Below are 15,555 nucleotides of genomic sequence, written 5' to 3'. Positions count from 1 at the left end.
GAGAACCCTTTGGAGGGGGTGATCTTGAGCTGACTCAGCTACGACGTTTATGTTGCTTGTTATGTTGTTCTGTTAAGTTTTAGCTAAAAACTTACCGTAGCCGTGGGTGGTTTGCATTAGTCGTGGCAGTCATGGCTGCTCCTCCCTGAGCCTGGTTCTGCTGGAGGTTTCTTTCTGTTAAAGGACAGATTTTCCTTCCCACTGTCGCAAAGAACTTGTTCATATGGAGTGGTCTAATTTTCAGGGTTTTCTCTGTATTATTATAGGGTCTTTACCTTACAAGACAAATCCTTAAGGTGACTGATGTTGTTATTTGACTTTATATAAATAAAACTGAATTAAATGTCATTGAATTCTGGGATCTAGGACAGTAAAGAACACACCACATTCCTCCTGTATTCACTCTTATTGCTTCTGCCCCAAACACATCTGGTGAACAAGCAGACTGTACATTCTCACGTAGTTTATAAAGACACATTTTGATTTTCTTGGAGTCTACTTGGATTTTTCTCTGTTTTCTCTGGTTTTTCTCTGTCTCAAAAAGGTGCAAGTTCACAAATTAACTAACAGATTCGCACCAGAAAAAATGAATTCTAGGCGTAAAAACGCTCTTACATTCATGCACTTGAAAAGGAGTTTGTCGTTGTGTCACACTGTGTCAGAATCCCTCTGTGACCTGCAAGAGAACAAACACACAAATAGATGAATGAAATTCGGAACTATAGTTGCACACTCACTGCATGCAGAAGTACACGCATTTTTTTTTTTTTAAAAGCATAAAAAGTACCTAATTGCCCATTGTTTTGTAAGTGATTACAATTGCTAGTTTTGTTGTAATTCGGACTTATGTACTCTTTTGCTCCATGGTCCTGAACATTCCCCACAGCTTGGAAGAACTCCCGCATAGTTTGTGGCTGAGTCACACTCATAGCAGGTTTGCAAAGCTATCTATTTTGAGTGAGCCCATATCAAATGTGGCATCTCCTAGTTCAAAATTTCGGACTATGAATTATTATGAAACCCGTCAGTGACAAATGTCTCCTCTGGGTGCTTCCAGCAGAAAAAGTCTTGTAACAAAATCAGATAGTAAAGCACGGTGTGCAGCTTTATGATGCAAACTGGGTTTGATATTTACATTTACAAGTCTTACAATCCAAGCCAGCTCTGCAAAGGTCTGCAGGGCGCCAAAATGGCCGACCTCCTGTTCCCAGGAACTCTAACTACAGGCTTTAGCAGAAAATGACCACTTTAAGCCTGCCTCGACCGCCCTGCATGGCGACAAGCACGGTGATTGGCGGGCTGGTGACAGATGCATGCCATGATTGGTGGGGGCCGTAATTCAGGCTGTAATTTGCAAAGTGGAAATGTAGGTGACTGAATATTTTGTCTGTGTTTGTGTGTGTGTGTGTATGACAGAGAGAGAGAGAAGAAGAAGAAACATTTCTGGCAGACATGCTCAAATTGCAGCAAAGGTCTTAGTTACAGTTTTGCCTCTTCCTGTTTTTTACCACTCCCCCGTCATGTGCTTTTTCCTCTATTGCCACAATGGAAGAAAGACACTAAGTAATGATTTCATTTCCTCTTTCATTCCTTTCAGCTTCCTGTGGTCAGGGAGTTGAAAATGTCTTCCCACATGATCTGCTGATGGCATGACTGTTTCAGTTCACAGGTCAAAAGAAAACGTTCATTCATGTGTCATCACACCAAGACGTGTGATAGCATAATATGTCATTGCCATTTTAGGTTATGTATAGCTGTGTGTAGATCTAATTGTGTAGTTGAATTTGTGTGAGTGAGTGCCAGAGGTGAAATGGCACCAAAGAGGGTTTTTCTCTCAGAGGAAACAGTGGTTAGCAAAGAGGAAGTGTCTCCTCTTTGCCAGGAGATAGCTGCCCAGCTGCAGTGCTGAAAGATGGGTGACTGAAAACACACGCACGCATTCCCATGCACACACACAAATCTTCCCACCTGTTACTCAGTTACGATCGATAGTTCCTTTGATGCTTGGATGTGTGGGGATGATGGTAGGGGGCTTGGGGTTGGGTACAGGGCTACATGGCCCATGGGATCCATGGGTGTCAGGGGCACTTTGATCCTTGTTACAGCCTTACATGCAGAGCACTGTTCTCTAGAGGGGGTACCACATCCCCTCCGTCACCCCTCCTCACAGCACCTTTCCTCTAGACTGTTCCCCCTTACCCCTCGCCTCTGCCCCAGCTCATGTGCTGATCCCTGGGGACAGGTGAACCAGCTACAGAGCACGGGGAAACACTCATGGTGGAATAGCACTGAACAGTTAAATGGCATTTAATACTGCAGACTCAAACACTGACACTTATTTATAGTCCTTTAAACAAAGTCCAAACTCACCACTGACTTGCTCATTTTTAATTTTTTTGCTAATGTCACCGTGACCCCAGCACACATGCACACACGTTAAAATCTCCTCTGCTGTATCCTGTTACCGAGATATTTTCATGTGTGCGCAAAGACGTACGAGCACCCACGTACATTTTACATACACATGTAAAGGTAATTCAGTAACATCAGCCTTAGCATAACCAGATTTATGACTTGTGTGGTTCATACAGAGTTGAAATGTATTCAGTTTGAAACTAAAGAGCCCTGACACCCTAACCACAGCGCAGAAGAAAAGAAACTGACACAAAGGAGTGTAAGAAAAAAGTGAGAGATGGAGGGTAAGACAAAAAAAAAGAGCAGGGTTGTGGGCTTGTGGTTTCAACGACAGTCAAGGCCAATGTTTCACAAGATAAAGAGGAAGAAGAGGGGGCATAGAGAGAGACACACACACAGAGTGAGAAGGGAAGGGAGAAAGAGAAACACAGTCCAGCACGAAGAGGACAGCAGGCCGAACAGTGCATCCATTGTCCATGTGGCCTGGTTAACATTTTAATGAAGGAGCCACATCCACAGTCCTGCCACAAACTGCACACTGACTCACACAATGATTAACACTCTGCTAATACACTGAGACAATATCGCGGCTTACTGCAGGCTCATTGACATGAGCACATATGGACATACCGTACTGTGGACCCTGCCAATCAAATGCACACAGAGGGACACTCATTCACAGAAACTCACACATACAAACATGTGCAAGGGTTCATTTTCATGACTAGACGATATGTTTTCCTAGTTCTGGTCATCACGTAAACTCTTCTTTTTATTTGGCTTCATAAGTAACTCATCATACACAATGTAGATGCCATTTATGATGCTTTGATTTCTGGCTAGCCACATATATTGTGTATGTGTCTTTGTTTTTCTGTGGTACGTGCAAATCAGCATTTGCCCTATATTCAAGTTGCAGAGGTCGGTGGCAATGGACCTGAAGCTAGCTGCCAAAAATACTAAAAGAATACAAGCACTTATGTAATAAGAACAATCAGCTAACAATTGCCCATAAACTCAATACAAACCCATGCCATGACTTGCATGAATGCATCAACAGAGCACACTCAGTACTCTTGTGTTTTTTTTAAATAGCTTGAGCTGCTTATTGCGAAATGGCCCAGAGTGATAGATGCTGTCGATTCGTCAAAACCAGTGGTGTTTCATAATGTGTGACCCAGTACTGACAGAAGATCAGTACTGGGGACAGTGGGATAGGAGTGTGTTGTGTGTGTCGCATTAAAATGGAGGAGAATGTTATTGTTAAAAAAAAAGAAAAAGACATTTCCAACAAATGCTAACTAAGCTACACTCCTGGCTACACTGTGCCAGTTACATCATATAGTGGAGGTGATCAGTCAAGAAAAAAGCTAATGATTCCACAAGACGCACCAGAGAGCATTTTTATAATAATAATGGTTTGTATTTATATAGCGCTTTTCGAAACCCTCAAAGCGCTTTACATTCACATTCACACACTGGTGGAGGCAGCTACAGTTGTAGCCACAGCTGCCCTGGGGCAGACTGACAGAAGCGAGGCTGCCATATCGCGCCATCAGCCCCTCTGACTATCACCAGTAGGCGGCAGGTGAAGTGTCTTGCCCAAGGACACAACGACCAACACTGTCCGAGCCGGGTCTCGAACCGGCAACCTTCCAATTACAAGACGAACTGCCAACTCTTGAGCCACGATCGCCCCAGACGATAAGCTGGTCTATTTTCTACTGAACCAAAGAGTCAGAAAGTCGGGATCAGGAATATCATCGTCACAGCTGAAGCTGTGTGTGGACAAAACCCGCTGACACACGCCTGGTATGACTCTTGTGTAATGCATACACCGATCAGCTACAACATTATGACCACTGACAGGTGAAGTGAATAACACTGATTATGTCTTCATCATGGCACCTGTTGGTAGGTGGGAAATATTAGGGAGCATGTAAACATTTTTTACCTTAAAACTGATATGCTACGAGCAGAAAAACTGGTTTCAAAACTACAGTTCTTCTGAGGTGTTCCCTGTCTGCAGTGGTCAGCATCTATCAAGTGTTCCAAGGAAGAACAGTAATGATGCTTTTGGCCAGTTTTCTGCTACTCAACATTGCCACGTACCAGCCACCTAAGCATTCCTGCAGACCATATACACCCTTTGATGGAAACAGTATTCCTCAGCCACAGTTGAACTAGTGCTGGAGTTTGAGGTGTTGACTTGAGCTCCATATTTCCCAAATCTCAATCCAATTGAACATCTGTGGGACAAAGAAGTCCAATCCATGGTGGCTCAACTCACAACTTACAGGACTTAAATGATCTGTTACTAATATCTTGGTGCCAGATACCGCAGAACACCTTCAGGGGTCTAGTGGAGTCTTGATGGGTCACTGCTTTTTTTGAATACAAAGGGAAACAACATGATCAGGCAGGTAGTTACAATGTTATGCCTGGTTGGTATATATGTGCATCCAGAAGAGGTGGATGAATTTATAGCTTTTCAGCACCTAATTAGAATCCGAAGGGGTTGAATCAGGTTTCAAACTCTTCTTTTTCTTGCTTTCAGCTGCACCTAGTCTTTGTGATTTTATTGAACTTTCCAGTATACCTCACAAAGATGAAAAATATTACATTTTATTGTTCAAAGACAGACAGTATATTTAGCCATTCAGAAAGAAGAATCTTTCCTCAAAAACCTTCATCCCACACTACATAATAATTAAAAAAAACTTTGGGTTGTTCATTAGTTGCTTCATGACATGGAAACACTTATATAATGACGCAAATGACACAATGATAGTTTTACTGCAAGCAACACGGGGTTGTGGTCAGAAATGTGCATTTCTGGGAACAAGCAGAGATTATCACCTGACTAAATGCATCAGGACTGATGGAAGCCCCTTCAGAGGGGGCAAAGTCATTGCAGCGCCAAAATCTGCTCGACTGTAAGAACATGTGAGATCATGAAAACATTAACCAACAAACTTTTTCTCAGGGGTTTTTGGCATGAATTAAAACCGAGTTGTCCAGCTTTCCTGACCACAATAATGTAGATGACTTGAGGAGAGAGCTTTGATTCTGACGGGGTAGAACTAATACAGCCGACTTCAACATTTCAAACACAATGACAAGTGAACATGAAAAGATTTATGCTCGTCCAAGAAATGCATGATTTAAATTTGTGGGTGAAATGACCCTTCAGATTTGCGGTGAAATAACCATAAAGACTAGCACTGGGCTTGAATCAGCCCACCACCCGTACTGCTCAATGCACAGGAAGGGAAGGATCGGTCAAATGTTCATATGCATAGGAAGGACTGCCCTTTTGAACGAGCACAAAAGGACCCTCCATCCTCTTTATTCTCCCCCATCCCCACAGACACACACACAATTACACATTACCCAAGTGATGTAAATCTGGCGGACATATGTTGAAGAGGCTATATAGGGGTTGTTTTCAAACCAGATCCAAATGTTTTTGAGAGCAGACTGCAGCAACACGTTCGTATGTGTCAGCAAAAGTTCAAGGTGCCTTATCCTGCCACTGTGTCGAATGCTGTTTCTCCTTGCCTCTCACACTCTTTCCATTAATTCTTTGTGTCCTCGCGACTTTTTAAAAATCTTTTCTTGCAAACCCCCCAAAACACACACACAATAATGTAATGTGTTCTGCAGCTGTCTCTCTGGGGGAGGCAGCGTAAGGGTGATATGATGAAGAGGGTAAAGAAAGGAAAGAAGAAGAAGAAGAGGCGCATGAGGAGGAGAGGGAGGAGGAGAAAGAGGGAGAGTAAATCTTGGGGGTCACTGCCACTGGAGTTGGATTCCTTCACACCAGCTGCTGATAGCTTATGCCTGGGAACATGTGAGTGTGACAGCCCTTACTAATGCTTCTGTACTGAAATGGTCTTGACCAGGTCCTCGTTCTGACAACAACTTGACAGGAAAACGTGAAGGTGAGGAGAACTGCAGGAATTTCTTTAATCTGAAAGAGATACAGCAGCAAGGGAATGGTGGGATTTTCCAAAGTGCGCACCTCACTGAAGACAAAGAAGCCACTGGACTTAAATGCTCTCCTAATTCCTCCAGCCCTGGAACCAGGGCGCCTTATTAAGAGTTTGCCCCCATTGCATTTAGCCAATCCCCTTCTGCTGTGACTAGTTAAATTAATTATTCTCATAGGGCTTTAAAAGCTCATTTTACCACTAGATAACCGAGGCTACAATTTCAAAACAAGGCAGCAAGGAGGGGTACAGAGGTTAGAAGGTGTAATGCAAGCCTGGAGCCAGTAGCAATCCTATTAGTCCCTGAGAATAACAGGGTGCTCTCATGGACATGGGCATTCTGGTTACAGGGCTTTTTTTAAACCTGGGATATCATGTTTATACAGAACACAGAGGAACTGTTGGCATACCCATGTAGACAATGATAAGGTATCATGTAGGTGCCTGTGTGTAGTTTTGTTGTAGTTAATCTGCCACTTCAACTCAGTCTCACTACTAGGTCATCACATATTGACACTTTGTATGTCAATATGTGCTGACCTGGGAGAAACATCCAAAGCAGTCTGTGAGAATGCAGTTAAGTGCGCTTTGCTGGTGTCGTCACTGCTGTGGGACAATGAAGGCTGTACTTCTGACAGAGCAGAGATGCTTTGGTGTCTTTGGTATCTGCTGTTGTATCTTTTGGCTGCTCCCTATAGGAGCTGCCACAGCATCCGTGTAGATTCATTCTATGTCCAGCATCCACTTCTTTCACAACAACCCTCTGCATCTCCTCCTTCCCTACATCCATGAATCTTCTCTGTTGTCTTCCACTTTTCCTCCCGTCTGGCATCTCCATCCCTCCATCCCTCTGAACCTTCTCAGCCTTTCCTCTCTAACTTTGCCTTCAAAGCGCTCAGAGTTGCCCCTGTGATGTATTCATTTCTAATTTTGTCCATCCTGGTCACTCCCAATAAAGATGTTAACCTCTTCAGCTCGGCCTCCTACCTTTTTGTCAGTGCCACCATCTCCGGATCACAGCAGGGACACTCCTCTCCGTCCACTCCACCCTGCATTCACTGTCTTATTCACCACTCTTGCATCTGTTGCTTTGGATGGATGATCCCAGGTATTTAAACTTATTACAATCACTTATTACTTCCATGTTTACCATTACACCTGTCTCCATCTCCTTCACACACACACATCCTGTCCTGCTTCTACTGACTTTCATTTTGGTGTTTTTTTTTATTGTTTTGCTTTTTAATTGAAAGAAAACTTGTGGCTCAACTTCTCCACCTCTGAGCTTAAAATCTGTCATTGGGATCAGTCACATCAGCCCCAACAAGAATTCATGTTGCAACACTGTGCAATATAGACACAATAAAAGTTTACCAACTAACCCACTTAGCAATTATTGGTTACAGGACCACTTTCCTCACATTCCTATTGAGTTATGAAGATATTCTTTTTGTTTTTTTGATGATCTACTGTAATGTGTTTCATTAATGTTTTTAAAGGGAGAAAATCAGCTAAACTTTGAATTAACCAAGTACCAAGTTTTTAGGTAATACACATATGGTATGATAATCTTATAATATACTGCTTATGACAAAATATATAATGATTAGTTGGGACCGACTGACATTCCCAGAAGTCAGGTTTCCCAAAAAAGTTGATTCTGTTGATCTGGATGTAACGTTTTCAGTGGGAGAAACATTTTGTAACTCATCCAAGTGACGTCTTCAGTCTCTATCAGGGATCAGTTTCACCAAAGAAAAAATGACGATTTTGAATTCATTTAATGTATTTATGGTCTAAAAAGGTGCAACTCATCAAACAGTCTATCCATCTATCTATCTAAGGCAGGGGTGTCCAACTTTTGGAACTCCTTTGGAACCACTGGAATAAGCTACCTCCACATCCACAGGCAAAAAATACATTAAGGACATTTGAATTTTTGGAAATTTGAATTTTGTTTTTTCTAATTTGTCTCCTTTATGGCCATTTTTCATTTTCTAAAACAGTTATCCAATGTGTTTAAATATAAAGCCGTGTTGTCCTGTACAAACATCCACGTGCAGTGAGTTACAGTGAGAAGAGTTTCAACATCGTGTTGGGAATGTCACTGACTTCTGCAGTATGTTTGGGAATGATAACTGCAGAAACATTACAATCAGCACAGATTCATTTTCACAATAAGCATTTTCAACACATGCAGTCGTGCCTACGAGGTGAGAAGCTTGTGACTTGGCTGTTTCCTGCAGTCATGTGTGTCATCCATGGGTGTGGATAAACCATAGCTTAAAGTCTACCTGTTTTCTGATTCTTCTTCTGTTTTTTTTTTTGTTTGTTTGTTTGTTTGCTTTTTAAAGTCTTCAGGTCTATAATTACTTACGTTTGTGACTTGACTATAGCACAAGCACAAATTTGTACACACCATGGGAAAAAAACAGCACCTACACACTCTGTATGTGGCTAACCATAAATTAAACTGAATCACAGCTGGGTACCTGGCAGGTACTTCAACAAGTGTGAGCCACAATGACTAGAATGCAGCAGCAGATAACATAACATTCTTAACATTAAATATCTTGAAGATATTCAGCAACATTATGAGCTTAATGTCCTTTAAATGAGTTATGATGTAATACTGAGAAATGTAATCCTGCATTTGAGTCACTCCCACAGCACTGAGTGTACTCAAAGAACAAAATGTTCTAGCAATCCATAAAGCACACGTTTACCCAACACGTACTCTTATCAGCTGTCACAGTCATGTCCATTAGGCTCCATGCCTATATATTTCTACTCATCTGACACTTATTTGCACTACACATTCCCCAACCTTAACCATCATCACTAAATATCTAACCCCAACACTAACCCTAATCTTATTCTTAACCTTCAGACTACCCTTTGAAGGTCTGTCCCACAGTGCTGGGTCCTGCCTAAACATCCCCACTCTCCAATGCAAATACACTCAGACACACACTGCGTGCATATGTGTGTGTGTGTGACACATTTCCTGCCAGGGAATCGTTGATCACCGGCATACATCTTATCTCAAGCACACACAAATGCATGGCTATACACATACCGCAAGACCAACACAGGCTCACCTGCATGGAGTTTACACTGCACACCCACACACAGTTGAGTTAGCGCTGACAGGTACAGTACACAGAATACCGGTTGGTGCAAGCACACACAGACACACAGTGAGAGAGCATGGCTGGAGGTGCCTGGTGTTGTTTTCTGACTCATATTACAGCTCGCTGAAGCAGCTCCTTCTGCTGCGGCAGCGGCTCTCATTCCACTCAAGCCACATGAAGGAGAGCTGGCTTCCCTGTTAAACAGACGCTTTAGTGCAGCACCGCCGCTGGGTCCCACCAACCTAGAGAAAGAGCGAGGAGAGGAGAAGGACAGAAAGAGAGACCCTCCACCCTGCAGCAGTGCAGCCACACCACAGCCATTATGTGCAGATTCAATGGAATCTAATGTGGAGGATGTGGCTGGCTGTATCTCAGATGCTGTTTATGTAACTGTGGGGAAGCCGAGTGTGGAATATTGAACGGAGAATAGCGGAGGCCAAGGACAGAATAAAGCCATCCATTCTCCCCTTCTTTCTTTTTTTTGTCTGTCTGGGTGAGCGCTCCTCTGCAGGACTTGTTCCAACAGCTTAATGAGCTCTTAACAGAGCCATCGTAGACAAGAAATACAATTAAAACATGGTCGTGTGTTTCAAGCTATGGCAATTACAAACTGATGATCATCTGTATGAACAAAAAGAGGGTTGTTTGGCACAGATTTCAAAAAGCAACAGGTCTATGTGTGTTCCAGGACCATACATGCAACTGTCAGCTTGACTGGGAGTGAATCACAACCGCTGCATGCTCTCCCCATGTTTTGTATTAGACTGCCCCCTAGTGTTGGTATCAGGTGGGGCATAGTCTGTCCTGCAGCTTGCTCTCTCTTTGTCTTCGTGCTAACAGGTATTAGCTCTGGGGGAGTCTCAACTTGAGCGAAACTAGCAGATGTGGAGGTGATAATGACTCTCAAAGTCCTCTTGTCCTTGGCTCGGGGAGTTTTCCCAGACCTCATGTGCTCAGTCAGCTGAATTAGAAGAACAACAAGTGCTCTGGGAGTCGGAACATACAGTATGTGTGGATGGCGATGGAAAGATGGAAAGATGATGTGAGCCGTTTGATAAATCCCTCACGTCCAGCCGACGCGATGACCCAGACACCCCCAAGCACACAGATTCCCATTCAGACCGATTTCTTTCGCTCATTGTTCTCCTTCTGTTTTTGCCAACTTGTAATTGTCTCCTGTGTCAGTGCCTGTTTATGCTGTCAAGTCAGTTAATAAGTTTAACAAAGCGAAAGGAGACGCTGGAATCTGTTCAGTTTCTGTTTAACAGCTCCCCTGCACTGTTTATCCGAGCACAATCCCAGGCACTTCATTTTCAAGATGTTCAAACACTGAGAGCGAATTTTCTGGAGCATTGGAAACAGGTGGAGTTATCTCACCACACCGCCTTGAGTAATTCCATTTAGTGCGACTGGATACTTTTTTTCCGCTCCCCAACCAGATTCATCTGACAGCTGCAGTTTTGACTCTGCAGAGTCAAAACATTCACATGAAGGAATTCACATGAAGCGCTCTTACACCGTCAGGCTAACACTAATAAATATGATGTGGTGCAGGGGCAGCACATTTTCTCAACTGTCCAGTTTGATTTACATTGCTTATATCTTTTACTTGAGTATCTAAACTCCAGGAGAAAATAATCACAGTTGTTAGTTTTCCGAGGTTGTGCAATAAACAGGAGCTTTTTTTTCATTAGGTAGTTTACCATTTTTGCTATGACTTCTAATCCTGCTTAAATAACAGTTGTCAGTGTAGCTCTTAGAAGAGGCCTAGTGGGTCATCAGAATAGTACGGCTCCTTTAATTTTCTAATTAAATGACACATATTGCACATTTTAAGAGAAAGGGTAGGATAAACTCCAGTGCTAAATATATATATTAAAATATTTCTTAGTGACTGAACTCTTTTCTCCTGGCTAAACTCTTACAGTTATATATTAATGGTAAATTACATATTTATAATGTTTGCTGAATACAGTTTCACCAGAGAGGCAACAGTGCAGAAGTACCTGCAACTTTATGTTGCCACAAGTCATTATATCCATTTAATGCAGGTTCAATTTAGTTAAATTAAATTCAGTTTTTTTATATAACACCACAGCAGTTGCCTCAAGGAGCTTTATATTGTAAGGTTAACCCTACAATATTACAGAGAAAACGCCAACAATCAGACCGCCCCCCTATGAGCAAGCAGTTGGTGACAGTGGGAAGGAAAAACTCCCTTTTTATAAATAGAAACTTCAGGCAGAACCAGGCTCAGGGAGCGGCAGCCATCTGCTGTGACCGTTTGGGTGTGAGGACAGGAAGAGTGACAAAAGACACAATGTGGGGAAGAGTCAAAGATTAATAATAACTAATGATGAAATGCAGAGTGGTGTATAAACACATTCAGTCCACCATGGGAAGCCCCAGCAGCCTAGACCTATTACCACATGAGTAAGGGATCACCTGATCCAGCACTAACTATGAGATCTGTCTCTGAATCCAAACTGGAAGGTGGTTCCACAGCAGAGTGGCCTGATAGCTGAAGGCTCTGCCTCCCACACAGCTTTAAATATCATAGAAACCACAAGTCTGAAAGGAAATTGCTCTGTTTCTGTTTCTCTCTGATGTTTCCTTAATCATCTTTTCTGTCTGTGCTGTTGCAATTGTAGATGCTCAAATTAAACGATGTGGTCAAAGTATCTGCAAAGAAACCCCTGTAAGCCAAAAGCTTAAATTTCAGATCTAAAAGGTCAGTTTCAGGCAATTTTTTCTACTCTTTCTCTTATGATGTCAGAACAGATTTGCCTAATATGGTCAGCTCATCCACAGAAGTCTCACCCCAAACCTTCTGTTTACAAGAGGAAAGACAATGAGACGAACGTTGGGTTCCAAGGTGTGGGAAGCTAAAACTGAACTGAGAGACTCCAGTAAGGCCCACAATAAACACTGTGAACTCTGAATCATACCCAACTACTTAAAGAGAGTCCAAGCATGAAAATACAGAGCTTGGAATGTGCATAACAGCATATCTGTTTTAAAGAATAATGTGTTTGTGGTTGAGGAGTAACATTAGCAACACCCTTACGGGTTGCTAAGTTTGTACTTGATTGAAACCTGACATGTTAGCACAGTGTTGTTATAGTAGCTAACATTAGGCCATGTGTGGATGGTTGGTGTTCAGTGTGGGGTAGAGGTGTGTGTTTCTGTAATGTGAGAGCCTACACCCAGTGCCCGTTTTATCTAGTGTCTCACCTCAAGAAAGCTTGGCTCCAATCCAAGACGTCACATTTAACTACAACCCTGTTTTTATAAAGTCTGGTACTTTAAGCACTGTGAAGTTTGTCCTCTGCATTTTTACAGTGGTGAGGAGAAATGTTTGCAGTGAACAATTACTCTAGAAATACATTAAACACTTGATCATTTGTCTAGTGTGGATCTGAAACAGTGCTAACATGGCCTTGTTCCCTGTCAGAGGGAGTCTAAAGCACTTATTTATTAATTACTGATCATATATTGTGTATTTTTTCACAGATGGGACAGAAATCCTATTTTACCCCTTCAAAAACCCAATTAGACCACCTGCTCGTGTGTGCGTGAGGAAACTGGGTTTTTGGTTCATATCTCCTGATTTGCCTCACAAGACTATATGGCACTTTCCAAAAGTCATTCATCTCCCTGAGCAAGGCAGGTTTCAGTGCATGCCTCAGACACACACACACACACACACACACACACACAAAGACACGTATGCATTAACAGTAGAGTGTATGTTTAACTTAGCAGCAAGAATAGTCCCTCAGTGAGAGGTGTTGATGGATGGATGTCACGAGGCAATGACTGCCTGGGTCTCCTCTGTTTCACACAGCCACATTAACTGGGTCATCAATCAGTGTGTGTGTGTGTTTCAGAACATGCACAAACACCATGTGTTGAAACTGCAAAAGTATGACTCCGTATGAGCTGGCGATACACTTATTAATAGCAGTGAACAAGCCAATCAAGAGACCAAACAGCAGGCTGATTAGTCGTAGACTTGTGCAAATAAACTGCAAAACATCTGCGAGGAAGAGGAAGGTGTGGACAAGAGAGACTGGGTGAAACAGAGATGAGAGGTAGATGAGTTTAGCTTGAGGTAAGAGTTGTACAAGTTACCCACACAATGCCCCCTCTGCATCCACGTCAGAGTCCCCGTGGATACAGACACAAAAAGGGAACACACACATGCACAAAAGCAAGAACGCACATGAATTCACATACTTATTTTTCTTTCTTTGCACTCATATTTGTCTCTCAAGTGCACCCACTAATGGTAATGGTCCCTGCAAAGAAGATCCATCCAGAGTTGAGCAGTGCTGCAGCTCAGCGGTTGTGATGAATGAAGAAAATCAAAGCTGCAAATTTTATCTGGGGCTCCAATGTGTGTGTGTGTGTGTTTCCCTTCCAGCTGTGCTCCCTGCTGGAGCACAGCTTCACAGCCCAGTCCCCTCTGATACAACCTCTGTGGTTTATATAAGAGTTGGCAGACACAATTGCAGAGTGTGTGAGTAAATTACTACGTATTTTAGTATGTGTAGGGGCAGGTATCTGTGTGCGTGCGTGTGTGTGTGTGTGTGTGTGTGTGTGTGTGTGTGTGTGTGTGTGTGTGTGTGTGTGTGTGTGTGTGTGTGTGTGTGTGTGTGTGTGTGTGTGTGTGTGAAACACTGCTGTAGAACATAGAGGTTATCAGGAGTGAACATGCAGATGTTTATAGCAGAGATGAAAGAGCCTGCATTTACGCAGACAATCACATGCTCACACACACAGCTAGACATTAGCATACAGGACAGCATGCATGTACAGAGTCAAACACATCCCTGCCACGGTGACACACTCACCAGTGTGAATGGCATTACACTAGCTAAGGAATCTGGCTGCTGGATGTTTCCGCCATTCCTCTGTCAACCATTCATCTCTCTGCTTCGAGGGAGGAGGGGAATGAGGGGCGAGAGAGGTGCACAGACAGCCAGATTCAGAAAGAGAGAGAGAGAGAGCCCGGGTCTTCATTCAGCCACTGGCGATATGCCAAGAACATTCTGTACTGGTTTGTTTGGAGAGAATACGTTTCTATTCGTCATGAAGCTGACCTTCCTGTCTGCTTCTCTGCCCAGTTACTGTCTGCAGGAATCCCCTCCTGACTGCTAGCTCATCTGTCTATGCTAAAAGTCTTACGGGCTCATGCTCTGGAAGAAAAACGTGATGACTGACAACAATAAATACGTCTGCCTTTATAGCTGTATGCATAAATGTTTGAGGACTGCACAGCTTTATAAGACAGTCATTGAGTTCTGCTTCTCCAAATGCCTGAATTAGGCTAGCTAGCCAAAACCCTTACAGATGCCTGGATCTGGCACAAATTCATAGAGTGACTGGTGTCAAACACAAAAAGTTTCTAAACAAGCTTTTCTCACAGACCAAAACCCAAACTTAGCAAAATCTGCCAACTAAATACAGCCAATGTTGTATTATGTAGCACATTGTCTATATTCATACAGGCAACATTTCCCTGCTCCACCCCAGCTGTCCCATAATTAGCAGCTTGTAGAACTACCTTTAGCAGCAATAACTTGAAGTTATCACTTTCTGTTTGAGTTTTTCAGTCTCTCTTGCTTCAGTTCATTGAAGGTTCAGTTCTTTGGCTTGTAGGCATTCATTTAGGCTCAGCTCTCACAGCATTTGGTCTCACAGCTCTCAAATCATTTCATAGAGTTGTATGTTTGCTGTGTTGGGGATCATTGTCTTGTTTCATGAACCAATGTGGGTGAATCTTTTTGTTGGACCTAAACCTTAACATTTAATTCTAGAAATGTTTGATGCTGCAAGGTACCAAGTCCTGTGTTTGCAGAATAATCCCAAATAAGCCCTCCACCACCGTGCTCAATATCTGATCAGATGCAACTTTGCAAACCTAAGGCGTGCCCTCATGTTGTTTTTACAGAGAAGAACCTTTCACCTGTCTTTTTCTAACTGTACTGTCATGACCTTTAACATGCTAA

At 42.8% G+C, this 15,555-nt stretch overlaps 1 long non-coding RNA gene across 2 annotated transcripts in view; it reads right to left on the bottom strand.

The window, feature by feature from the left end:
• Positions 1-14,473, bottom strand: part of LOC113035464 (uncharacterized) — a 29,065-nt gene extending 14,592 nt beyond the window's left edge. Inside the window, exons 1-2 of one of the 2 annotated variants that reach the window (XR_003274348.1) lie at positions 14,398-14,473; positions 616-676 (exon numbers count right to left, since the gene is read on the bottom strand). This is a non-coding gene — a long non-coding RNA (uncharacterized LOC113035464). Of the gene's footprint in view, positions 1-615; positions 677-9,508; positions 9,572-14,397 lie in introns of those variants that run through there. The other variant, XR_003274347.1, reaches the window with a different exon arrangement.
• Positions 14,474-15,555: the final 1,082 nt, after the last annotated feature.

This window comes from Astatotilapia calliptera, chromosome 13, assembly GCF_900246225.1.
Source record: "Astatotilapia calliptera chromosome 13, fAstCal1.2, whole genome shotgun sequence".
Taxonomy (NCBI): Eukaryota; Metazoa; Chordata; class Actinopteri; order Cichliformes; family Cichlidae; genus Astatotilapia; species Astatotilapia calliptera.
The sequence above is the reverse complement of the archived record's forward strand: the minus strand, read 5'-3'. Positions and strand labels throughout refer to the sequence as shown.